The sequence below is a fragment of the Pongo pygmaeus genome, chromosome 12 (assembly GCF_028885625.2).
Source record: "Pongo pygmaeus isolate AG05252 chromosome 12, NHGRI_mPonPyg2-v2.0_pri, whole genome shotgun sequence".
NCBI lineage: Eukaryota > Metazoa > Chordata > Mammalia > Primates > Hominidae > Pongo > Pongo pygmaeus.
In genome coordinates, this window is record NC_072385.2 from 38,558,521 (window position 1) to 38,586,045 (window position 27,525).

At 38.5% G+C, this 27,525-nt stretch overlaps 2 long non-coding RNA genes across 2 annotated transcripts in view; one reads left to right on the forward strand and one right to left on the reverse strand.

The window, feature by feature from the left end:
• LOC129030357 (uncharacterized) overlaps nucleotides 1–13,487 on the reverse strand; it is a 156,916-nt gene extending 143,429 nt beyond the window's left edge. Inside the window, exon 1 of the long non-coding RNA XR_008500628.1 lies at nucleotides 13,359–13,487. This is a non-coding gene — a long non-coding RNA (uncharacterized LOC129030357). The remainder of the gene's footprint in view (nucleotides 1–13,358) is intronic.
• LOC129030356 (uncharacterized) lies at nucleotides 330–27,249 on the forward strand. Its single transcript, XR_008500627.1, has 3 exons — nucleotides 330–525; nucleotides 12,361–12,407; nucleotides 25,821–27,249. It is a non-coding gene; the product is annotated as an uncharacterized LOC129030356 (long non-coding RNA).
• The last annotated feature ends 276 nt before the right edge of the window (nucleotides 27,250–27,525 follow it).

Below are 27,525 nucleotides of genomic sequence, written 5' to 3' on the forward strand. Positions count from 1 at the left end.
TACCCGGGGTTTGTCCTCTTGTGCCAAGAAAATTTAGGACACAGACACATATGAGGAGTTTAGGAGCAGAGGTGTAATGGCAAAAGAAAGACAAAAGAAAACAGCTCTCTCTCTCTAGGGAGAGAGAGGGGACTTCAAAGAGGAAAGCCCAGCTGGCAGCAGATGTGCTGAATTTTACAGTCAGGCTCCAGTAGGCGGTGTCTGATTTATGTAGAGCTCTCAGAATGGTTCCATCAGGTGTGACATTTACATAGCCCAGGGAAGGCTGGCCACACTACCCTAATCTTATTATGTAACTGAACTTTCCCCTTGGCCAGGGCCATCTTGTCTTCTCCTTACTGTACATGTGGCTGGCAAAGAAGGGAAGGTGGAGCCGCTATTTTGAACATGATTGGCACAACTGCCAGCATCTATGTCTGCAGCTCGATTTTACAGGCTGCTCTTTGTTGGAAAGGAAAATGATTTGGGGCTACTTTTCATTAAAAGGAAAACCTTACTGAAAACTTCCATACCCTCACTCTCTGTGTAAGTAATTTCTTCTTCATTCCTGTATCAATATGAGATAGTCTGAGTTTGTGGGTTAAGGGAATAATTGCCATACTTCTTTTACCTTAAGAAACTGGTCCTCTGTGCAACTTCATTTTGCATGTAGATGTAATTTGTTTGTCTGCAAGGGAATGTACATATTTTAAACTCACTGGCTCATAACGAATGCTTCTGGAGCACTAGGGAGTTAGGGGACGTGGCAGGTTAGGCATAGAGAAGTATGTGCAGGTTTCAGCAAAGAGCAAGAAGAAATGTGCAAGCCTTAGGGCCATAGTCAAGGAAGGAAGATGCATCAAGAAGTTAAAATAAATTGCAATTTCAATCACCTAAGGCAATGAAGATAAGGACTGAGAAGAAGCTATTGGGTTAATCATACAGTGGTTTGCTTGGAAATAAATATTTCACTGGAGTGATGGAAGGAGAGAAATAACTGCCCTAAGTTAATGAGTGAAAAGAAGAAGGTGAGAAAGTGGATATGATATGTACAGAGTTAACCTCCCAAAATTTCAGCTGTGAAGGGGAGGTGATGGAGGATTTCTGGAAGAGTAGAGAAGGTTCTGGAAGTTTCCCAAAATCTTGGTATTCTCATCTATACAGATAGAATATTAAAAACACATTCTCCATAGTTTTATTATGGTCACTGAGTGAGATCATCTCTTTAAAGTATTTATTCCACTTTATCATATAACATAGTAAAAACTTGAGTGTTAAGTATTACTATTTTTAATTTTTGACAATTTGGGATGAAAAGCACTATTTCATGACTTTTAAAATTTTTGTTTCTTTGATTACCGGTTTGTTATTAGTTTATCAGATTCATGGATTTCTTCTGTGAATTAAGAGTCTATCTCATTTGCCTATTTTTTTCTGAGTTTTATTTTGCTTATTATTTTCAGAAGTTTTTTTATTAAAAACATTTTGTTTATATATTCTTCTGCCTGTGTCTTTTCACACTGCACATGGAAGGACACTATTTTTCGCATGCTTTTACTTTTTCTTCTAACTTCACCACCTCCTGCGCTTTCTTAAAATGGAATTTTACTTACGAATGATAATTATTTTTACATTAGGCCTGTAAGTACTTAGAAATAATTTCTTAGCAACTATTTTAGGTTTTATAATCCTATTATCCCCCATATGTTTATATTCTACAAGTAATATGAATTTTATTAGTCAGCTCTGCACCCTGTTGGCCCTTTTATTGTAAAGGTGAATTTAAGTTCTTTGCACCATGATGTTTTCTTTTTTTAAAAAAAGTCTTTGATAATCTCATCTTTGGCAAATCGTTGTATGAATTTCTGGAAGTCCTATTAAATGAATGTTGGAATTTTTAGATTTATCTTCCAAGTTTCATTATTTTTCTTCTAATATCTTTTGTTTCCTTCACACAAGTTTCCACCTTACAAATCACATTCTCACCATGTATATTATTTGTAGCACTCACCTACTCTTTATTATTTTGTTTCCATAACAATATTTTAAAACTCCAAGAACTGTTGAGAGGCTTCTATTTTACTATTAACCACTTTCTTTTCATTTATTTTTCTTTTCCTCCTCTTCATCTTCACCTCTTGCTTCTGCTCTTCCTCATCATCCTCTTCCTCCACTTCTTTTTTTTTTAAACAAATTACATCTCAATTCTTGATGAGGAGTGAGGACTGTTTATGTGGAGGTTTCCCTTTTTCCACTTTATTAATTTTGCTTTCTTAGAGTTTGTTTGCATGTGATATCTCTTCTTAGGCTGTGATTCTTGTTTGTCTGTAAATATTTGTGGATAGTCGAAGTAGAATACATTACTAGCTCAAGTCTATTTTCTCATTTTTCAGGGAATCCCTGGAAAGAAATGAAGCTCCACACTCAGAATATCACATTTAGTGATTTCAGGAGACCAGCAGAATAGGAATTAAGCTGGAACTCCTAGACAGCTTATTTTCTAGGTTTGGGACTTCTCCATACCTCCTGTGGCTTTATGTTACCTGGTATTATTTCCCCAGACCATAAGTCTCCTGTGTTGGAGTGCCCACTTCAGAAGTCTGTGTGTTTTGCTTCATCCTGAGGCAAACGCTGCTTAGCATGTGTATCCTGGTGGTGGTTGTGATGGTGGGGACTAGCTCAGCCATTCTTCCTGTGTGGCTACTGACAGGAAAAAGGAAATCAGTGTAAGTAACTAGATTGGGGAGTCAATGATGATATCCACTTGGACATACTGTGTGGAGCCTGTTGGGAATCCAGGTGACAAATCCAGCCAGAATATAGAAATACAGATGTATACCTCTAGCAAGACACACACACACACACACACACACACACACACAGAGAGAGAGAGAGAGTGTGTAGAGATGTACTGGAAGTCATCAGCATGAAGGTTATGTATGATATCCCTTAGAGAAAAAGTTCCAAACAAAAAAGAAAACACTAAAATGAACAGAAAGTAAGGAAATGCATCCTTTTGGAAAATGAAGAAATCAGAAAAATGTGGTAAGCAATGTGGAATTAGAGAAAGAATTATAAAATTTAAGAGAGCTAGAAAAGCTAGAGAAGACATAAGTGCTCATAGTGACAACTCTATGTGGATGACATCTTACCCTTTAAAATATTAGGTAAATAACACATACATAAAATATAGTAATATTTAACTTTTCTCTACAAAAATCTTAACATTCTTCCTTTCCTGTTTTTGTTGTTCTTAAAAAATTTGTTTCTCCTACACATTTTGACATAAATTTAATACTTCATGTCTAAATAAGGGGTCCCATAGAAAGTAGAAACCTGTGCATAAAAATTGTCACTGAAGTGTGCTTTCATCACAGTAGAGTAGAAGAATCTAAATACTGTAAATGTTTAGTAGATACTATATATATGTGGTATATATATACTATACATATAGTATTGTATATATATAATGTATATATAGTGTATATATATATGTGTGTATATGTATACACACACACACACACACACATATATATATAGACACAAAGGCATTGGAGACTTAGAGTAAAAACCTGATGCAGAAAAATGAGTGGAAGATAGAGATAGTCATGAAAAGGCAAGAAGAAACGTTAAAGTCAGAGAGAATAAGAGAGAAAGGGGAAGGAAGGTGAAATCAAGGCGAGTATTGAAGATGATAAAAATGTGGAAGATCAAAACAAAAAAAAAAAACCTGATCTGTGGGCTGAAAAGCCTCAGAGATGAAATAAACAATTTAAGATTTTTTTCTTAAAAGTTAGATATATTCATTTTTTCTGAGTTATGAAACATTTGATTTTCTGTGAAAGATGGTTCTCTCATTCTCTCTGTTTTTCTGGCTCACAGTTTCTTTCTGAACCTAAAATTCCATCATAATTTTAAAAGCAAAACAAAAACTGTTAAACAATATTATTTTTCTTTTGTTTATTTGTGATGATTGCTTAGTCACCTAATTCAATCATACTCAAACTTAACTATTATGTTGGCAGATTAATTTCAAAGCATGGGAAAATCCAGCTGAAAGGCAGAAATTTTTGTGATACAGTCAGCAACACTTCTTTCTCCTGCACTTTTTCACTGACATCGCAGTGCTTTGACCCAGCCACCTTGATGGCAATCTATTTTTAGGGTCCTCTCCTTACACAGCCAGACCGTAGGCCATGGCTCACCATCAGCAAAACAGACTGGGTAATTCAGGCTCCACTCTTTCCTCCTTCTAGGTCAGTCCCTTCCCAGGGGTTTAGTATGAGCTACAGAGAAATTCCCACCAAGAACAAAACTAATTCTCACTAAGACTTTACGTCGTAAAAGGTTAAGGTATTAACTCTTCCAGGAGGTGGTTCAAAGGCTGAAGACATAAATAAGCTGAATTCACATTTACGAAAGGCACTCACGGATATTTTGTTTATGAGACCTTGTGCTATGATCCTTTAACTCAGCTGATAATAACAGCTTTTTATAGCCAAGCAAAAGGCTTATCCTTTTAGAAACATCATAATACCAAAAGCCTTGATTTTTTAGTGGGGAGCAGTGGTCATGTTTTCCTGCCTCCAAAAGGAATAAGAACCAAGAACTTGGTCCTGAAATGTAGCACTCAGCCCCATTAAAATGCCTTCTAGGAAAAATCCGACTTGCCTCCTCTCATCTTGCTGAATTTATCTTCTCTCTACTCATCTGCATTATCAATTCAGCTGGATTTCCATCACCTTTGATATGTCTTTTTTTTTTCTTTGAGACGGAGTCTCGCTCTGTCGTCCAAGCTGGAGTGCAGTGGCAGGATCTCGGCTCACTGCAAGCTCTGCCTCCCAGGTTCACGCCATTCTCCTGCCTCAGCTTCCCGAGTAGCTGGGAGTACAGGCACCCACCACCACACCTGGCTATTGTTTTGTATTTTTAGTAGAGATTGGTTTTCACCATGTTAGACAGGATGGTCTCGATCTCCTGACCTCGTGATCCGCCCTCCTCAGCCTCCCAAAGTGCTGGGATTACAGACATGAGCCACAGCGCCTGGCCCTTTCCTGTATCTTAATATCTGGGACCCTCTACTCTAGCTCGTGGTTTATGGTTTTTTTCCTCTGGTTTTTGTTCTCAGATGCAATTATACTAGATATCTCTTTAGAGGACTTCTCCCCCTGAACGGTATTTATGTTTTTAAACCAAATGCAACTCCTGAAATGTCAACATTTCCAGTCACCCAGTTTTCTACCAAAATAGTTTTTCTACCTGCCTACTTGGTAACCACCTGAATATTTGCCCAACACACTTGCCTGTATTTGCTGTCTCCACCTTGCCTTTTTCTATTGTTTCTTGAGTCCAATTCTGCCAGGCATTGTTCCCAACACCACACTAAAAGCAGCTTTCTTCAACTTCGCCAATTACTACACTTTTCTGAAGCTAATGGCCAATTTTCAGGGCTCATTTCACTTGTCCTAAACCACATGTGTCACAGCTGGTGACTCCTTCCTTCCTGAAACACTTTCTTCTATAGCCTCCACTTCCTCACTATTCTCCTTCTGCCTCAATTGGTGACACTTCTCATTCTGCTTCACAGGCTCCTCCTTATACCTGTGCCTCTAAGTGTTAAATATCCCCAGGCCTCCTCTCTTCTTTAAACATTCCCTCTGCTATGATGCTTTCACTCAGTCTCATGTCTATAAATTCCATTTACATACCACCAACTCCCAAATCTATGTCCACAGCCTAGGACTCTCCCTGAACTCGTGTCTCCAACCACTTGCGTGCCCTCTCCACATATGTACTAAATAACTGTCTCTAAATTAACATGTCCAAAATTGAGCAGCTTACTCCGACTCCCACCAAAATCTGCTTTAGCGATTTTACACTTCAGTAAGCGGACGCTCCAAAGTCACTCTAAATCAGCACCTTAGGAACTGGGCTGGCTGCTGTATCTTCAGGACAGCTCTGGCTTTTTGCCAGCCCATTTTGCTACAGCACCCCTCCCAATAGTGTAATTTTCTTCAATGATGTGTTGATAAGAAAAAATATATATAGTCTCTGCAAGGCTGTGTCTGGAATTGGTGGGTTCTTGGTCTCACTGACTTCAAGAATGAAGCCGCAGATCCTCGCGGGTTACAGTTCTTAAAGATGGTGTGTCCAGAGTTTGTTCCTTCTGATGTTTGGACGTGTTCCGAATTTCTTCCTTCTGATGGGTTCGTGGTCTTGCTGGCTTCAAGAGTGAAGGTGCAGACCTTCGCAGTGAGTGTTACAGCTCTTAAGGCGGCACGTCTGGAGTTATTTGTTCCTCCCATTCAGAGTTGTTCATTCCTCTCGGTGGGTTCGTGGTCTCGCTGGCCTCAGGAGTTAAGCTGCAGACCTTTGCGGTGAGTGTAACATCTCACAAACGCAGTGTGGACCCAAAAAGTGAGCAGCAGCAAGATTTATTGCAAAGAGCAAAAGAACTAACCTTCCACAGTGTGGAAAGGAACCCCAGTGGGTTGCCACTGCTGGCTCCAGCAGCCTGTTTTTATTCCCTTATCTGGTCCCACCCACATCCTGCTGATTGGTCCATTTTACAGAGAACTGATTGGTCCATTTTGACAAGGTGCTGATTGGTGCGTTTATAATCCCTGAGCTAGACACAAAAGTTCTCCAAGTCTCCACTAGATTAGCTAGACACAGAGCACTGATTGGTGCATTTATGAACCTTAAGCTAGACACAGGGTGCTGATTGGTGTGTTTACAAACCTTGAGCTAGACACAGAGTGCTGATTGGTGTATTTACAATCCCTCAGCTAGACACAGAGGTTATCCAAGTCCCCACCAGATTAGCTAGATACAGAATGCTGATTGGTGCATTTACAAACCTTGAGCTAGACACAGAGTGCTGATTGGTGTATTTACAATCCCTTAGCTAGACATAAAGGTTCTCCGAGTCCCCACTAGACTCAGGAGCCCAGCTGGCTTCACCTAGTGGATCCTGCATGGGGGCCGCAGGCGGAGCTGCCTGCCAGTCCGGCGCCATGCACCCACACTCCTCAGCCCTTGGGCAGTCGATGGGACCGGGTTCTGGGGAGCAGGGAGCTGCGCTCATGAGGGAGGCTCCAGCTGGGTGCTGGAGCCCACAGCAGGGTGGAGGCTCAGGCATGGCGGGCTGCAGTTCCCAAGCCCTGCCCCATTGGGAGGCAGCTGAGGCCTGGCAAGAATTTGAGCACGGCGTCTGCAGGCCGGCACTGCTGGGGGACCCGGCACACCCTCCACAGCTGCTGGCCCGGGTACTAAGCCCCTCACTGCCTGGGGCAGCGGCGCTGGCCAGCTGCTCTGAGTGCAGGGCCGTGGAGCCCACACCCACCTGGAACTCGTGCTGGTCCGTAAGTGCCACATGCAGCCCCGGTTCCCTCCCATGCCTCTCCCTCCGCACCTCCCCACAAGCAGAGGGAGCTGGCTCCAGCCTCAGCCAGCCGAGAGAGGGGCTCCCACAGTGCAGTGGCAGAGTGAAAGGCTCCTCAAGCATGGCCAGAGTGAGCATGGAGGCCGAGGAGGCCCGAGAGTGAGTGAGGGTTGCCAGCACGCTGTCATCTCTCAAGGCCACTGTCTGAGTGGCATTTGCGTATTCTCTTCATGTCTGTGTGGGTTTTCTCTGGGTATTCCAGTTACCTCCCCTACATCCCAAAGCTGTGCACATGAGGTGAACTGCCATGTCTATATGGTTCCTATATGAGTGAGTGTGGGTGTGTGTCATAGATAAGAGATGGTAGACGAATTCAGAGATGAGTCAGTCCAAGGCAAAGAATGTCTCTTTTTATGAAAATTGGGAGAGGTAAAACTGAAACCTAACAGAAAACACTTTTCAAATCACATAAAACATCACTTATCAATTGAGCTAAAAGAATTGCAGCTGTAATCAATTCTGGATACCATAGGACAGTGGACAGAAATGATATTAAAAAGAGAGACAGAAAAAATTGGGACACTTTTTACTCTATAGTCTGTATTTGACTATAAACATCTAATATAACATTTGTGGCAGCAAAAGGATAGGGTTGTACAAGGTACCCTTACTGATGTAGGGCACTGCTGAGGTTGAAGGCAAGATGGCCCTGACTGTGGGGTACCCAACTGGATACGTGTGTAAGGGTCCCAAAACAGGAGGAGTGAGAAAGGTGACAAAATTGATTTAGGATTAGACCTAAAAATTTAAAAATATGTGCTAGGCTTTGTTTTTTTTAGCCCTTAATAACAACAGAGATCATTTCTGCGGGATCTCCACTTTTACTGCTGAGCTAGGAACGAGCCTAAAAAGTACAGTAAAGCTTCACTTAAGGTCACCCATAGGTTCTTGGAAATTGAGACTACACCAAATGACATATAATAAAAACAACTTGGCTGAGTGTGGTGGCTCATGCCTATAATCCCAATCCTTTGGGAAGTTAAGGTGGGTGGATTACTTGAGGTCAGGAGTTCGAGACCAGCCTGGCCAACATGGCGAAACCCCATCTCTACAGAAAATACAAAAATTAACCAGGCATGGTGGCGTATACCTGTAGTTCATAGCTACTTGGGAGGCTGAGGCAGAAGAGGTGGAGGCTGCAGTGAGCCGAGAGCACACCACTGTGCTTCAACCTGGGTGACAGAGTCAGAATCTGTCTCAAATAATAAATAACTAAAATAAATAAATGATAATGAAAACATCTTTATTGTAGAATAATTGATAGAAACAAGAGTTAATTTCCTATGGCATATTTCTGGTCACAAGAATATTACCAAACTTCTAAAGAAAGACCAAAACCTTTCTAATATTAAACATTGAAATAAATGCAAGCTATACATACATTTAAGATGAATAAAAACAAGTAAGATAATAATTTATCCACTTATTCCCACTTAGGATTGCAGATGGCTGTGAACTGTCTCAGCAGTCCAGGGTGCTGGGTGGACACCAGTCCTGGAATCTAAAAGTTTCCCAATATTTTTTCTTTGTCTCTCTTTTTAATATTATTTTTTTCCACTGGCTTATAGCATCCATAAGTGACTGTATATGCAGTTCTTTTACCTCGCAGAGACATAAATCAATAAATGATGTTATCTGTGACATGGAAAGTGTTTTCTGGCTGGGTTTAGTTTTAGGTCTCCCACTTTTCATAGAAAGAGACATTCTTTGCCATGCATTGTCTCATCTCTAATTTTATCTGCCATCTATTAAAAAAAGATAACTGGGCCAGGTGCGGTGGCTCATGACTATAATCCCAGCACTTTGGGAGGCTGAGGCGGTTGGATCAGGAGGTCAGGAGATCAAGACCATCCTGGCTAACACAGTGAAACCATGTCTCCACTAAAAATACAAAAAAAAAAAAAAAAATTAGCAAGGCTTAGTGGCATCCCAGCTACTCGGGAGGCTGAGGCAGGAGAATGGCGTGAACCCGGGAGGCGGAGCTCGCAGTGAGATCGCACCACTGCACTCCAGCCTGGGTGACAGAGTGAGACTCCGTCTCTAAAAAAATAAATAAATAAATACAAATAAATAAATAAAATAAAAAGATAACTGATGAACCAAAACTTGAAAAACAAGTTTCAGTAAACTGTCAGATAAAAAGGGATTGTATTATGCTTTTTGTTTGGAGAAGACAGAATATTTAATGTTCTATTTCATCACTGCAGGAGAAAAATAATCTTGCCAGTGCTCTGTGATAGGGGAAAATTCTGATAAGCATTTGCCTCTTTTGAGTTATCAGAGTTACTGCTAAGTGCCACAAAATCTGAGTCTCACCCTCCTAAAGAGACAAAAGTGGCATTCAGTGGGACACATGCATTTCTGGAATTGCCATAGGTGTCATAATTATTACCCTTCACACAAAAGCAGCATAGAGGGAAGAAGATACCTGTAGCCTTACCAGGGGAGGTTACTGCTGGAGGATTGGGTGGGGGGCTTCCCAGGGGTCATCTCAGCCCTTTCCCTGTCTTCAAGAATAACTTCACCTAAACTGTCCCCTGCAGATGGGAACATTCTATTTTAAATGTTTCCAAACAACAGATAGGTTCACTTTTTTACAGGACTGTAAGGAGGGGTTCATTCATGATTTTTCTTTATTGCTGAGAGATAAAAAAAAAAACAAAAAACCTAGATACCTAGATACCTAGATACCTATGTCTTACCCATAAGATACTATAAGATCTTCATGAACAGAAATGACTTATCCCCATAAAAGCTGTCTATTCTGTCCCCATTCAATAGCCAGTATTAAAGATGATAATCAAATCTATACTACTTACAGCTAAAATTACAAATCGGTAAATCTAAACGTGTCATTGTAGTACAGCCACCTCTCCAATGCCATGAACTTTATTTGGCTTAGTTGGGTAAAGAAAATAGAAAAATATAGTGGCAATGCTGATATATATGGCTCTTTCCTGCTGGTGTTTTGAGGACAGTACTATTTGTCCCTGAGATCTTTCTTCTGCCTGGCTGATCTGTTAGCCTGTATATTAATTTCAACTTATTTATTGTAAAAAAAAAAAAAAAAGGTGAAGCTAGGGCCCATTTGAAACAATGTAATTAAAAATTTGTGAACGAGGACTTCAGCCCATTTGTTGTATTCATAAAGGGTTGCTTCACAACCTCCACCTCCTTTACAAAATTTAGTTCACAGAGTTTTGACAGTCATGCAGTCTTTTTCTGAAGTATTTCCAAAAGTGAGACAAGAAACAAAACTCTGAAACAATATTTGTGTGTTCTCAATAACAGCTAATTACCTCTATGCTGGTTTGAGTTATCACCAGGCTATTTCAGGAGGGTCCAGTGCAAAATCAGCAGCTGGTGAGTCATCTCTTCAAAGCTCTTTTGCTTCTAGCTCCTCAGTGTCCATTAGCTTACTGTTTCACTAAAAGGGGGATGGAGGGCATTTGGTACAAACTTTTATTGGATGACTGCTCAGGAGAATAACTGCTCGGGCCATACCTTCAAAAGCTTGCTAATAAAATGAAGTTACTGGAAGTTAATTAATTTTCCTTTTACAGGACAGAGAATGGAGCCTGACACATAATAGATGTTTAATACATTTTCACTGATAAACTGAATAAATGAATTTATGATTATTCAGGAATTGGTGCTTTTTAATGCTTAAATGTTGTTCCCCCTCCCCCGCCAGTGTTCTGGTGATGAACTGTTTTGGTTGCCGTGTGGTAAGGGCCTAACAGTGGAAAAGAGAGACAGACCCTCTGATGGCATCTATTTGAGGAATACGATTAATTCTAAGGAGTTCTTCACTGCAAAGTTCAAGTCCGCTGCTTTTGCAGAATTTGGATGTGGGGAAATATGAAATGATTTTGAGGACTGATCTGATTCTTCTAAGAGTTTAGTTTCACAACAGCTCTTGATAGTTTAAAAGAGGAAAGCATGGGGTGTAGTAATTTAGCCATGGCATAGACGTGATTAAGACACCTACATTTTCTTCATTGGAAAGAAAGATCTGTCAGTGTTAACTATGTTGACTCCCTTTCCTCTCTGCTTCTCTCTAGTGTGGACCTCTGTGCTTGTTTCCTGGCTAAAACAAGGCTGCCCACAGAGTACTCTCCTCAACTGTGTTAGTCACACCCTGCCTACCTCCCCAGCCCCACTGCCTAGCACTCTTTCTTCTCTGTCATACTAGCAGCTCTGATCTCCAGGGCTTTCCAGACCCAAATCCTTCTTCTCATCTCACCACTAGCATCACTTCTTTTTCTGCTCCTTGGATAAACTCAGATCTGTCATTATAGGCTGTAGTGAATTCCTATAATTTTATGTTGCTTTGGCATATTTTGAATATAAGCTAGATTTTCTCATCCCAGAAGCAGGGGCTGTCACTCTTGACACAGTTCCTAGTTCTCAACCTCCTTCCAATTCCTCACTGTGATCAATCCAGATATCTGCCTTATATAATCACCTCCTAGTGACTACTTCTCTCTAGGACACAACCTACTTGACTTGCACCACTGACCCCCACACCTTGCATAGACTGAGCAGATATATCACAATGGCCACTTCTCCATCTGATTCTAGACTGATTCTAGTTCCTAGAATCTCACCATGATTCTAAGGAACTCATTCCAGCTTGCTCTAAACCCACCAATCTTGACTCCTCATGGGAAACATATTTGGGTAACACCTTGGAGGCCAATAAAAGCTTCAAATCATAGGTCTCTTGTTTTCCCTCTTGCTCCCCACCCACTAGCTGAGTGTACTTGTCCCCTGTGGTTCCCCACTTCCCATTAACCCTGTGAAGTGTGCTGTCCTCTTCCCTCTGAGATCTGTAGGTAATAAACTACCTCTGTTATTTTTATGTGTTTTGTTCACTTGCTTTCTCTGTCTCTCACCTGACTGATATACCTGAATATGGTTTCTTTGCTCATCAGGGCTCTCCCAGAGGGTGACTATTTTGCTTGGAGTCAATTGGACACAGGTAAGACAAAAGCCACAATGGTGTCTAGCAGGATATTCCTGTGAGAGGGACACTTGGTCACAGGTCAAATGCTCAGGCATTAGGCTATCCACCAGGATTAAAAAAAATGTATTTTGTGAAAAGCATATTGTAAAAATCCACAATCAAATCCCTGGACCCCCATAAGAGCAGAGCTAGAGTTCATTGCCACTTTCGTGAAGAAACTCTCACTACTAAATTAGAATATATATATATGTATATATATACACACACACATATATATGTATAAAATACCTTCTCATAAAGCTGTTTCTTTGTTTTTATAAGATTTATCCCCCAGTACAAAATAGGCTTTCCACAATTCTCTCATGTCCTTTTACATATGTTTATGTAATTGTTGGGTTCTTCCTTTTTCTCAGTGGGTTGTAATCTTTATGAGGGAAGGAATCCATTTCACTTTTCGCATTTTTACGTCCTTGTTGCTCTAGCATTAAGTCGGGCACATAGCAGGCGCTTAATAAATACTTATTGAATGAATAACACTTAAAAGAGATATATGATCTCCATCATAGCAGGTCTGAAAAAGGAATGTAACAGCTGCAATAATAACTCATGTGAACAACAAGTTTAGCTGGTAAAATGTGTGGGTTTCCAGAAATCACTTTCCCCTCAAACGCATTTATAAGAATGTTATTGTTAGAAAATATTTCAGCTTCAAGTTAATAAACTCCTTGTCTGAAGTCAAAAGTCATCTGGAAAGGTTGACTGGCCACAAGCCATGATCACTTAGATATGAATAAGTTGAATTATTTAATATCTGGAGTTACTACGCTGGTGGCGTTACTCAACTTCCTGAGTGAGAAAGAACAAGACAGGGAAGCAGGTTTGCTGTGCGCTGGTGACCAAACTGAGTTAGGAAAGACAGAACACACATATACGCAACATGCCATAGAAAGCAGGTTTCTTCCTCACAGATAGGCAATGAGGGACAACAGAAGCCTAGGATTTATCACCAGCCAGTCCTCCTCAAGGTTCAGGAAAGCTGCCTGGAGCAGGAGTCTCAAATGCACGGGCACCACTTGCACTGCAGCTGAGGATCCCGACACCAACATCCCCACCCCCAGGTGGTATGCTCTGGGGCAATCGGAATGGCTGGGCTACAGCATTAAAGCACATTCTGTTTCTAGGAGAGCATGGCAACAGAGCCCCAGCTGTCAGGCCATTCTCCCTATCTCAGCATGTTAGGTACCCAGCCGTTCTAGTGATTATTGAGAACTACAAGCAAGAAGGGCGCTGGTGGAAGGTCAGTTCGATGCTTTCTGGAGAACTATCCTTCCAAGGTGGAGGTGAGTTTGGAAATTTAAAATGCTTTCTGTTACAGAAAAGATACAAAATGACAGTGAAGCTTCTGCTAGCTCCAATGTGTGAAGGTTTTAGTGATTCAGATACCTGGGCTTCATGAGCCACTTAGGGAAGAGGAGACAGGACCTTGGGCCAGAGAAAAATGGTAATTTACAAAAAGATGCAAACACATTGACAGGCTATACCTTGCATGAAAACAAGGGCTAGATTAAAAAAAAAAAATCTTCCAGCCTGTGTGGGGAGATTTCAGTGGCAATAATCCATTGGAATTCGTCTCTGGAGAGAAAAATATACCTGATAATTTATTTGTAATTATAAGCTTCTCATACATGGTTTTAGATTTTAAATTTACATGCCCTCTGATTAGGGCACATGCCTCGATTGAAGAGATGTAACACCCCAGAAGAGATATGCACTATCAACTTGAAATGAGACTCTACACATACAGCCCAAAATAAATGATGAACTTTTATTCCAGTATCTCACACACACACACACACACACCAAAAACCACTATAAGAAAAAAAAAAACCAGCAGCAGAGTTAGTTCTTCACTTTGCCTAATCAAAAATTCAGCCATTGGGATTATAAAATGCTAAGTAGAAGTATAATTTGAATGTTTGACGTTGTAAAAGAGGCAATAGGATACATAAGCAAGGCACTGTTTATTATTAGAAACCTTTAAGCAGACTAAGCCAGGCACCTTGCCTCATGCATGTAATCCCAGCTACTTTGGAGCCTGAGGCACAAGGATTGCTCGAGTCCAGGAGTTTAAGACCAGCCAGGGGCTCATGCCTGTAATCCCAGCACTTTGGGAGGCCAAGGCAAGCAGATTACTTGAGGTCAGGAGTTCAAGACCAGGCTGGCCAACATGATGAAACCCAGTCTCTACTAAAATACAAAAAAGAAAAAAAAAAGCAGGGCGTGGTGGCCTGTGCCTGTAGTCGTTCCACTGCACTTCAGCCTCAGTGACAGAGTGGGATTCCAAAAAACAAAAACAAACAAACAAAAAAAACAACCAGCCAGGGCAATATAGCAAAACCTCATCTCTAAAAAGAAAAGAAAAAAATTGGCTTGGCATGTTGGCAGACACTTGTCGTCCTACACACTTGAGAAGGTGAGAGGATGAGCTCAAGAGTTTGATGATACAGTGAACTCTAATCATGCCACTGGCATGCCAACCTGGGTGACAGAGAGATACTGCCTCAAAAAAATTAAAAAGGCAGGCATGCTTGAAAAAAAAAGAAACAATACAACTTCTAGAAGTGAAGCATTTACACTGGAATGAAAACCTTGATGGATGAGTGCACATAAGACTTGGTACAAATGGAAGGAGACGTGGCACACTGAGAGGTGGATGTGAAACTCAGGAGAGATGGAAGGAGACGTGGCGCACTGAGAGGCAGATGTGAAACTAAGGGAAGACGGAAAGAGACCTGGCGCACTGAGAGGTGGACGTGAACCTGAGGAGAGATGGAAGGAGACCTGGTGCACTGAGAGGCGGACGTGAAACTGAGTGGAGATGGAAGGAGACGCGGTGCACTGAGAAGCGGATGTGAAACTGAGTGGAGATGGAAGGTGACGTGGCGCACTGAGAGGCGGATGTAAAACTGAGGGAAGATGGAAGGAGACCTGGTGCACGGAGAGCCGGATGTGAAACTGAGGGAAGATGGAAGGAGACCTGACGCACTGAAAGGCGGATGTGAAACTGAGTGGAGATGGAAGGAGACTGGGCGCACTGAGACCTGGATGTGAAAGTGAGTGGAGACGGACACGGGGCGCCCTGAGAGGCGGATGTGAAACTCAGGAGAGATGGAAGGAGACGCGGTGCACTGAGAGGCGGATGTGAAACTGAGTGTTGATGGAAAGAGACCCAGCGCACTGAGAGGCGGATGTGAAACTGAGTGTTGATGGAAAGAGACCCAGCGCACTGAGAGGCGGATGTGAAACTGAGGGAAGATTGAAGGAAACCTGGCGCACTGAGAGGCGGCTGTGAAACTAAGGATAGATGGAAGGAGAGGTGGGCACTGAGAGGCGGATGTGAAACTGAGTAAAGATGGAAGGAGACGCGGTGCACTGAGAGGCGGATGTGAAACTGAGTGGAGATGGAAGGAGACGCGGTGCCCTGAGAAGCGGAAGTGAAACTGAGTGGAGATGGAAGGAGACGGGGCGCACTGAGAGGCGGATGTGAAACTGAGTGGAGATGGAAACAAGTAGTATAGTGAAAGACTGATGTGAAATAGCACAAATGGAAGGAGAAGCAGTACATTGAAAGAAAGATGTTTTAATATGGAAAGAAGAAAGAAGAACTACCCCATATTGCAGCACAGAGAGGCAGAAAAATATGAGAGAAACGCACAACAAAATGTGCAGATTTTACATACATCTCATTGTAGTTTCAGAAAAAGAAAAAAAGATTAAGGGAGACAGAAGACGTGAAAAGATAAAAGTGAGAAAAATTCTTAATCCTCAGGTCCGGAAAGTCTAAAGAGTCCAGGTATTTTTTAAGTCACATCTAGATTTAGTACATGAAAAGAAGAAAAAAAGAAGTGACTGAGACAGAGAGAGAGAGAGATCTTAAAATAGACACAGAACAAAAGACAGATAACCCATAAAGTAAAGGTTCACTGCTCTTCCCATCAGCATTTTGGGAGAGGAACGATGGTGTAATACAATCTTCAGTGCACTAAGAGAAAAGAGTGTCAACCTAAAATTCTGTTCACAGTAGTCTTTCTTTCAGAATTGTAAAAGACATTTTTGGACAGATAAAAACTGAAGAATCACCGAAAAAAATCTTCTCCATGGGAATTTGTAAAGAATGTATTTCAGGAGAAGAGTAAATGAGCCTCTGTGAAAAGTCTGAGTTACAGGAAGTAATGTAGATACCAAAGCCAGTGGTAAATCCCTATTGGGCAATTATTATGCACCAGATAATCTCTGTAAGCATGTTTTAGTTTATTTAGTCCTTATTACCGTACTATGAGTAAGATCCTATTATTAAACAAGTTTAACTTGTCTTAAGATAACAGAATTTATAAGTGGCAGGGGATTCACAGCCAGGCAACGTGCCTGCAAACACCACTGCTTACTACTCTGTTGTGGTAAATAATAAATATTGACATTATAAAGCGATAATGGCAATGTCTAATCTGTGAGAAAATAAACAGGTTACCAAGAAAACACTAGGCAATGACAAGTTGGGGATTACTAGAATTAAGTGTTCTAAGCTTAAATTTTTCTTAAGTAGAATGCAAATACTGAACCTAGTAAGCGTGAGTGTTAAATTTGCTAGAATAATCACTAAAAGAGAAAATAACAGCTTCTAAGCATATAGGAAAAAAAAGCAATTGAATGAGAAAAAGCAAAGAACAAAATATGTCAATTAAAAAGAAACTAAGAAAAAGACAAAAATTAGTGAGACAAATAACAAAAACATAATAAGATGGGAGAAATAATTCTAAATAGATCAGTAATTGTTATAAATCTGAAGAGACCAAACTTTCTATTTAAAAGACCAGGATTAACAGAATGGATTTTATAAATTTATTTTGTTGAAAAGATACATACATATTCAAAGTTAAAACACAGAAAAGGTATAGCTTACAAATATTAACTATAAGTAACTGGAGCAACTATATTAGCATCTAAAGAGACAGATTTAATGTAAATGCATGAATAATGACAGGGAAGTTTCCTTTAAATGGAAGTTACCATTAAAGTTTCCATTGTTTAATAAGATATGATAGTTTTAAACCTGTGTGACCAGCTTCAAAACATACAAAGTGAAAACAGATTTAGAGTAAAGATGGAAAAAGTCACAATTATGATTGCGAAAGATTTTTACATGCCTCTCTCAGTAATTGAAAATAAAAAGTAAATCTACTAGAACATAAAAGGATTTTAAGAACAAACCTTGAAGCTCTATTTTCCTGACTTACAGAATATTGAATACCTCTATCTAGCCATTTATTTCTATCCATATTTGATAAGATTAACAAATTCAACTATATTATATAGATGATACATCATGTTATTCTCAAGCAAATAAGAAATATATATAAAAGTTAGTCTTAATAAATTTTAAAGTGTTGCTATATCATCCAAACTCATTCTCAGAATATAATTAAATTAGAAAAATGCTTTTAAAACTAGTAAACCTCTATATGTGTAGAAGTTTAAATAATAAGAGAAATCATAGTAAAATTTAGAAAATTTTATAATTAAACAGTTATAAAATTTATGCACAAATGACTTGGAGAATATGGATAAAATAGAATTCAGAAATATATATTGTAAATATATGTTATTTGAAAAGAAAGCATAAAATTAATGAGATAATATATTAGAAAAATACTGGGATGAATGCAAAGACAGAAAGAAAAAAATAAGAATAGAAATTAATGCAATAGAATGCACACTTCAGAAAATTTCATAATCTAAAGGAATTTTTAAATTAGTAAAACAAGCCTACATTCATAGTACACACTTGAATTGTGACAAAGATGGCATTTCAGATCACTTGGGAAGCAGTGGACTACTCAATAAATAATCAGGGCACTGATAATACATATAAAAATGAAATTATATTATCTATAAAAGGCTTGGTAGACAATATGCGAGAATATTGTTACGATTTTAGTATAGGGAAGGATTTCTTAAATTTAAAATGATGCAAATCATAAGCAAAAAATTGATAAATTCCAGTTTTATATAATTTAAAACTTGTTTGTTTTATAAAAAAATAGAGTGAGAATATAGTAAGCTAGAAATAGTTCAACTGTCCATCAATAATAGAATGAATAAGTGAATTAAAGTATATTCGTATAACTGAATACTATACAAAAAGACAAGATACAGCTAAATTCAGCAATGGTAAATATTAAAAATACAAGTGAAAGCAGTTTATCAAAGAGCCTTACATATAACATAATTTCACATAAATGAAGTTTAAACTGTATCGAATATATATATATTCATATTTTTTGCATGTTGCTTTTGTACTCTTATCGCATTTTAAAAACTCAAATAAGATAGTATTTCTATTCCTTTATACGTACAATGTTATTTCAGATTTATCTTCAATTACTTTGCTTTCTTTTCTTTGGAAAGGAAATTAGTATATGTGAATATGTGTTAATATGTATGAATATATATACATATGACTATATATGGATGAGAAGACATGATAATTTACAAAAATGGCTAAAAATATTTCTAGCTACGTGAATAAAGAAAGTCTACATCTCTACCTTTAAATCTGGATGGGGACATGTCTTGCTTTGGCCAGTGGGACAATATCAAGTGTGATGCAGTCAGAGACTTGCAAAGTGCTTGAGAATCAGGGCATGTTTTTTTGCTAAATTTAGAGCCCTGAAATCATGTTAATGAGGCTGAACTAGCCTGATGGAGGATGAGTGGTCACATGGGAGAAGACATGTGTCCTAACTGGCAGTCAACCAGCCTTTGGTACTACCTACCAAATACCAGACATTTAGCTGAGACCATCCTTGTCACTATAGCCCCCAGCTAAACTGCATGCGTAATCTCATCAGAGATCAGCTGATAGAATGTAGTGAAAAGAATTGTCCTACATAAATCTGAGCTCAATAACCAGCTCTTGTTGTAAGCAATTAAGTTTTGGGATGGTTTGTTATTTGGCAAAACATTTAGCAACAAGTATGTCTATAGAACTTCTAAAGTACTAGCAGCATTTTATTTCTTCACTCAAATAACAATTTTATGTATTTATTTTGTTACTATCCTTAAAGTTTCATATATCTACTTTGTACTTTTTAATGTATGATACATCATAAAACTTTCTAAAAAGAAAGAAATGTTCTTAAATTTTATATCTACTTTAAGGATCATTAAAAAGTAATTAAATAAAGATATGTTTAGCCAAACAAAAAGTGAGTTTACCACAACAGATACTTACTAAAATTTATACTTCAACAATATGAGTAAAGATCCGAAAAGGCAATTTTCTGATTTTCAAAGAAAGAAAAGCAAAGTAATTGAAGACAAATCTGAAGCATCTTTGAATGTATGAAGGAATAGTAATAATATCTTATTTGAGTTTTAAAGATAAACAAGATAGCACACAAGAGCAACATGCAAAAAAGTTGATTGCATTCTACATGCTAGCAATGGATAATTAAAAATTGAAATAAAGGCCTGGGTGCAGTAGCTCACGCCTGTAATCCCAGCACTTTGGGAAGCCAAGGGAGGTGGATTACCTGAGGTCAGGAGTTCGAGACCAGCCTGGCCAACATCCTGAAATCCCATCTCTACTAAAAATACAAAAATTAGCCAGCTGTGGTGGCGCGTGCCTGTAGTCCCAGCTACTTGGGAGGCTGAGGCAGGAGAATCGCTTGAACCCGGGAGGTGGAGGTTGCAGTAAGTCAAGATCACACTACTGCACTCCAGCCTGGGTGGCAGAGCAAGACTCCGTCTCAAAAATAAATAAATAAACTGAAATAAATAATATAATAAAATAATGAAATAGGGATAAATTTAACACATATATGCAAAATTTATACCCTGAAAATTATAAAGCATTGCTGAAAGAAATGCTTAAAAGACATAAATCAAGAGATATAATATTTTTATATATTGAAAGAGTTAAAATGTCAGTTCTCCCCAAACTGATTTATAAATTAAACATAGTTCCAATCAAAATTTCAGAAGCTTTTTTAGAAATTATCAAACTACTTCTAAAATTTATGTGAAAAATAAAAATGACCACAAGTAGTAAAAATCATTTTGAACAAAGAAGGTGGAGAATTCACACTAGCTGACTTCAAGCCATATGATGCAGCTGTGGTATTGGTATAAGGATAAATATTAGATTCCTGGAACAGAATAGAGTCCAAAAATGAACCCACATTTTTATGTTCAACTGCATCTCAGAAAGGGGGCCAAGGTTATTCAAGGAAGAAAGTATTACCTTTTCAACAAAAGATCCTGGGACTATTGTATTTTCATGCTTATAATAAATAAGAAAATATTGACTTTTACATCATACCACATACCAAAATTAACTCAAAATGCATTATACACCTAAGCATAATCATTATAATATAATAATTATAGAAGAAAATATGAACAAGCCTTTGCAGCTTTGGGGCATGTAAAAACTTCAGAAACAGGACACAAAAATCATGAGTCACAAAAGAAAAATAAAATTATTCTTATCAAAATAAAAACTTTTACTGTTTGAAAGACACTGTATTTTAAAAATGAAAGGCAAGCTACAAACTGAGAGAAAATATCATCTCATAAAGAATTTGTATTGAGGATATATTAACAAACTCTCCCAACTCAATAATAGAAACAACTCCCAAAAATGGGCAAAAGATATGAACCTTCAAAGACATATAAGTACCAGATAAACTCATAAATATATGTTCAACATCATTAATCATTGGAGAAATACAAATATAAGCCACAATGTGATACTTCTATATATTCATTATTATGGCTAATAATAATCTTTAGTTTTTTAAAAAACTAAAGATTTCAACTGTTGTCGAAGATGTAAAGAAATTGGAACTCCCATATATTGATGAGGGGAATATAATATGCCACAACCATTTTGGAAACCAATTTGGCAGTTTCCATTAAGTAAATAATAGACTGAAAATATGATCTAGTTGTTCTACTCTTAGGTTTTTACTCAAGAGAAATGGAAACGTGTCTATGCAGAGTCCTTTACATAAATGTTTGTAGAGCTTTATTTGTAATAGCCCCAGACTGAAAATAAAAAACTAAATATGCATCAACAGGTGAATGGATAAGCAAATTGTTGTATATCCATACTAGAGAGTGGCTGATTTTAATGTATGTGATGTCAGTGAGTTTGCAGGGTTCCTAAACATTTGAAAATGGGCTTTCTGTGAGCTGGTATATGCTGACTGTAGCACACCACTGGATATAAATAATGTATATGTGAAAGTCAATTTGTTTGCCTTGTATTTGTATAATGACTTTTAATTCATAGTATTTTGCACAGATTTTTCTAGAAGACAGGAAATTTTCAAGTATGTTTAATACATGAGGAAATTAAAACTCAGAGTTTGGTGACTTACATTATCAGGAAGGATGACTGTGGCAATCAGTAATAGAAAACCCTTACTTAAACTGACTTAAAAACAAGGAACTTAATATTGTCCATAATGAGAAGATCAGGAGAAGCCAACGTCTTAGAATTGATTATGAGGCTCATGATGTGCATAACCACCCTACGTTTTCCTTTTCTCTCCTCTGATATCCTTTGTGTTCACTGGATTTTCAGGCTGGTTCAGGCAGCCCAGTGGGACTTGACAATGTCCAATGCAAAGACAGAGACTATCTACCCCTCGCCCATGACTTAGGTTCAAGGACATTTTCTTAGAAACTCTTCCTATAGATCTACCTAATTTCCCATTGGCAACAACTGGGTAAAATGCCCTTGGCCAGAGCACTCCAGAGTGAAAGGGTGGGATATATTGGCTGACTTTTGCTAAACGGTTTATACCAATAGCGCTGGGGTGTGTCATCCTCCTCTGATATCCCTTGGAGGAAGGTGGATATCCAAACTCGTCTGGCATTCTGTTAAGGAGGAGGCGATGGAGAGTGGAGAAGCAACTGATGGTGTCCATTCATTTGCGAAAGTCACAGTCTAAAAGGTGGTGACATTGGGAATCTAACTTTATAATCAAGTCCCACCTTCCTAAACATAACATCTAGCTTCTCTGGGAAGATGTAGGCAAAATTTATGATTTTCCTCTTTGAACTCCTGAAATATTTTTGAATGCTATTATCTTTGTTGGTTTATTAGTTCAACAAAGTTGAATGGATTGACTACTTACTACATTTTACATTCTAGCAGGCTGTGTGTGTGTGTGTGTGTGTGTATTTCTTGTGTGAGCATATATATAAACTCTGTGTAACTGGGGGAAACACTTTTTTTAACTAATTTACACTCTCACAGTCCCTTACATATAACTAGGGGGAAACTTTTTTAAACCAATTTACACTCTCACAGTACCTTACATATGTATGTATGTGTGTGGGTGTGTGTGTATATATTATATATTATATGTAGTTGACCACCAAAGAAAACTAATATTTTCAAGCTTCCCTTTCACCAGTCTTTGAACTACTTTTTTTCTCTTACTTTCCAGTATTATTCACCACCATTCAACAGAAACAAACTTTAAAAGCAGAGCCCCAAATGAGAATTTTTTTGAAATTATTACAAGCAATGGAAAATAAACTGTTACAGCCCCAAATGTCTTGCAACTGTAACTATAGTGTTCACTGCAGTGATTACTATAATGTGCAGCGTGGCAGAGTTACAGTTACCACAGGAATAATAAATTTGATTTTCTGAGGTTTTGTGTGTTCAAAATCTCAACTATAATACTGCCTTCGCATATTGTTTTCTCATTTGTTATACATGTCCTTGGGTCCAAAGTAGGCCACCCAAACTATAAAAACAAGAATGTTGGTCACCTTCTTCAAAGATTACTAACTCAGCAATGTTCAAGTTAATTCAGAAAGTGCATTTGTAAGAAAAAAAATGATCTTACTTCAAGCATAGCAGGCTGAATTCTTCCAACTCAGCTTACACCATTCCTTGGAAAAGAAATTCCCTCTATATTTTCAGCTTTTGATCTACTCACTTTAACAATATTTATGTGAATTGGTGCTATTCCATGTGGACGACAGATTATGCAGTTTTATCAATGCTTTGTTGATTATTTTTTGTTTTCTAATAATTGATTTATATAGTATTTCCGAGTAGATTGTCCCCTGGCTTCAGTCTTTTAGTAAAGTTCATCTTATTTTCTGAAATAAAATGCTTTAATTATTACCCATAATACAGTGACCATAATTCTGTCATCGAAGCTGCCTCTTCTATTGTTTCTTCCCCATACAAGAAAATTGCAAAGATAATATCGGCTATGTGTTGCTTGAAACACAACGAACCCATGACTCTGAATTTAATGGAGAGAGAGTATGAATTCCTGTGGATATAAAGTTTTGTAAGACTCTAGATTTACCCTTTACTCTCTATTACATGTCTGTCTTGATACTTCAGAAAAAGTTAGCCTTTCCATTAACTTTGGAGACACACAAGATTTCCCACATCTATTTGGCTACAGTAGACCAGAGGATTGCTTTCATTTGTTTTCCCCTTGAGAGGTCAACAAAAATTTCCCACACCACTGCTTTGGCATGGCTAACAGCAGCAGCTCATCGTATTGAGCCATTTCTTCCCCATCTCATGTTATGGATAAGAAATGTTCATAATCATTAACCCCCAAAACTTGCAGAGTATGCTGTTTTATTTTGAATGCTTTACGTTGTCACAATTTTCGCATTTCTTTAATGTAGACAGACAAAATCTCCATGCTGTCTCTCTCAACAGAAGCCCGAGGTTGTTGATTATAACTTTGCTTGACAGAAAGCATTTAAAAATGATTGTTGAAGTGAAAATATAGAAAAGAATGTGATAGTTGTGATGATGCCAATTTCAGTAAGGGATGAACATGTAGTGTAATTTATTGCATTAACTACAACTAAATCAAAACCTCAGAGACAAGATGGCATATTTAGCAAACTCAGTCATTTTGTAATGATGAGGTGATGACTCATCACAAACTAGGAAAAGACAAGGGCGACATTCATTGCGTCAACATGTTGGCAGGCAGATTTGGCGTTGTCACTTGTCTCCAAGTTGCTTATGCGTAATTCACCTGAATAATCTTCAGAAGCCTAAGTACTTATGTCAAGTTTAAATTACTCAATTCATGACAAATGAATGAGGAAAGAAGATAGAATAAATTAGGCATACATACACACACACACACACACACACACACACACACACACATTTACTGTGCTCTTTAGAATACCCAGCAAACATTTATAGATAAGTTTTTAGTCAGCTGGGTATCATATCAATAGCAAATATCCCTCATTTTTAATTTGGAATGTGTCTGTCTCTGAAATAATAACTTGTGCAGAAACATGAGGATTGGCTCTGAGAAATTGCCTTAAGTTCATGTTAAATGAGCAGCAAAAGAGTTCATGAAATGAAATGAAATCTACATGGTGAACTGAGTTGATGTAGATTGGACTCAGTCCACTAATACACATGGAAATCCTGGATAAAATATAATAACTGCAGCAGATAAATCCTATAATAGGAGGAAAAATTAACTAAATGGCAATCACATTCAGCTCTCATTAAATGCCTGAGATGAAAATAACAATGAAATACAATCTTACTCCTATTAGAATGGCTAAAATCCAAAAAACTGACGATACCAATTGCTGGAAAGGATATGGAGCAATAGGAACTTACCGTCATTGGTGGTGGGGAAGCAAAATGACAAAGCCACTTTGGAAGACTGGCAGTTTCTTACAAAGCTAAACGTACTACTGGCATATGATCCAGCAATTGTGCTCCTAGGTATTCTTCTGACTGGTTTGTAAACTTATGTCCACAGAAACATCTTCATGCAAATATTTTATAATTGTAAAAAACTGGAGGAATCCAAGATGCCCTTCAGTAGATGAATGGATAGAATTCATAAAATGAGTATTATTTATCAATAAAAGGAGTGAGTTACCAATCCATATGACAAAATGAAAGCATCTTAAACTCACATGGCTAAGTGAAATAAATATGTGTGAAGAGGCTATATAATACATGATTCCAATCATGTGACATTCTTAAAAAAACAAAAAAATAGAGACTGAAAATAGATGAGTGGTTGCCAAGGGTTTGGGGAAAGGGAAGGGTTAAAAAGATAAAGCACAGTAAGTTTTTTTTTCTTCATAATTTTGTTTATTTATTTATAACTTTCAAAAATGTAAAACAGCTTTGGGTTATAAGAAAGTTGCAAAGATAATACTGAGAATCCCCCAAACCCACTCGAGTTTTCCTATTATTAACATTTTACTCTAGTATGGTATATTTGTCATAATGAATGAGCCAATATCAACACATTATTCTAAGCTAAAGTCCACTCTTTATTCAGATGTTCTTAGTTTTTATCTAATGTTCTTTTTCTGTCCCAGGATCCCATCTTGGATACCACAGTGCCTTAAACGCTGCCTCAGCCAGGTGATCAAGGTCAGTGTCTACTGTGATAAGTCATGTTTTTGCTGTGTACCCTTGATGTGATGTGATAAAAATGGCACTTTACCCCTCTGGTCTTCCTCTGAAAAATCCCATAACAGCAGCCTAATCAGGAGAAGCACATCAACAAAACTGAAACTCAGGGACATTCTACAAAATGCCAGGCTGTCCCTCCTCAAAATTGTCAAGTTCACTAAAAACAAGGTGAATCTAAGAAACCTGTTGCAGCCAAGAGGAGCCCAAGAAGACATGAGGACTAAATGTAACATGGAATTTGGGATAGGATTGTGCAACAGAAAATGTATGTGCTAATGTGAGATGTTAACAATTGCAGAAACTCAGTGTTGGGTATAAGGAATTCTCTGTACTATGTTTGAGACTTACCTATAAACCTAACATTGCTCTACAACAAAAAAAGTTTACCTAAAAACAACTCTGTGGTGAGCAAACTTAAGCATAGAAATGTTAAATAAATTGTCCAAAATAGAGAAGTAAATAGCAGTGCCAGGTTTCAAGCATAAGAATCATCAACTCTGAACTTTAAACACAGCTCTGTATGGTACTTTTGTTTATATCAATGCCTAGATAGACAAACAGATAGATAATTTCCAAGTGCTAGAAACAAAAAAGGAACTAAAACTGATAAAGAATATAAATGAGGCCAGGCAGGCTGGCTCACACCTGTAATCCCAGCATTTTGGGAGGCTGAGGCAGGCAGATCACTGAAGGTTCAGAGTTCAAGACCAGCCTGGCCAACTGGTGAAACCCTGTCTCTACTAAATAAATAAATAAATAAATAAATAAATAAATAAATAAATAAAACAGCCAGGTGTGGTGGCATGTGCCTGTGAAGCAAGAGATGTGAGAGGAAAAACAAATTTTCCCTCTTTCTTTTGGTATAAGCAGCTTCCCCCTTGAATCCCTCCTCACTCCGTGTGATTTTACCCTGCTCTGCAAGTTTTATGAGTTTGTAGATTCCTGTTTTCTGTAACTAGTGTCTGTAAGTCTCTGTAGCACCATGGAGGTAATGAGACATGCTTGAGCAAGCTTAGATTGCAGCCATCTGGGCGCCATAGTGAAGGACACGAGATAAGGCTGTGCAGGCATCTTGAGCAAACCTAGATAACAGCCACCTGGCCTGCACAGCAAGAGTCATATGTAAGCTTGAGTTAGGAACCTGTCACAGTTTGATTTACTGCCTTTGTTCTGCTTCTGTAAGCTCGCTTTCCACACCCCACAAGTTGTGCGCCACTGGCAAGCCACCCTCCTTCAGCTGCATGAATAAAAGTCAAGCCCTGTCTTCGTTTGTTGCTCAGCCTCTGGATATTAATCCACTAAGCCAGTGGCAACCTAAATAAAATCCTCCTGTTCCACCCATCTGGTGTCTCCAGTCTCCTCATTCCTGCAACACCTGTAATCCCAGCTACATGGGAGGCTGAGGCAGGAGAATCACTTGAACCTGGGAGGCAGAGGGCACAGCGAGCCAAGATGGTGCCACTGCACTCCAGCCTGGGTGACAGAGCGAGACTCTGTCTCAAAAAAAAAAAGAATATAAGTGAATGTTGACCTTATGGGGACTCACTGGTGTTTCAGACATCAAGACTATAGGCTAGAGTTCCAAGACCCAGTAAGGAGATGTGATAT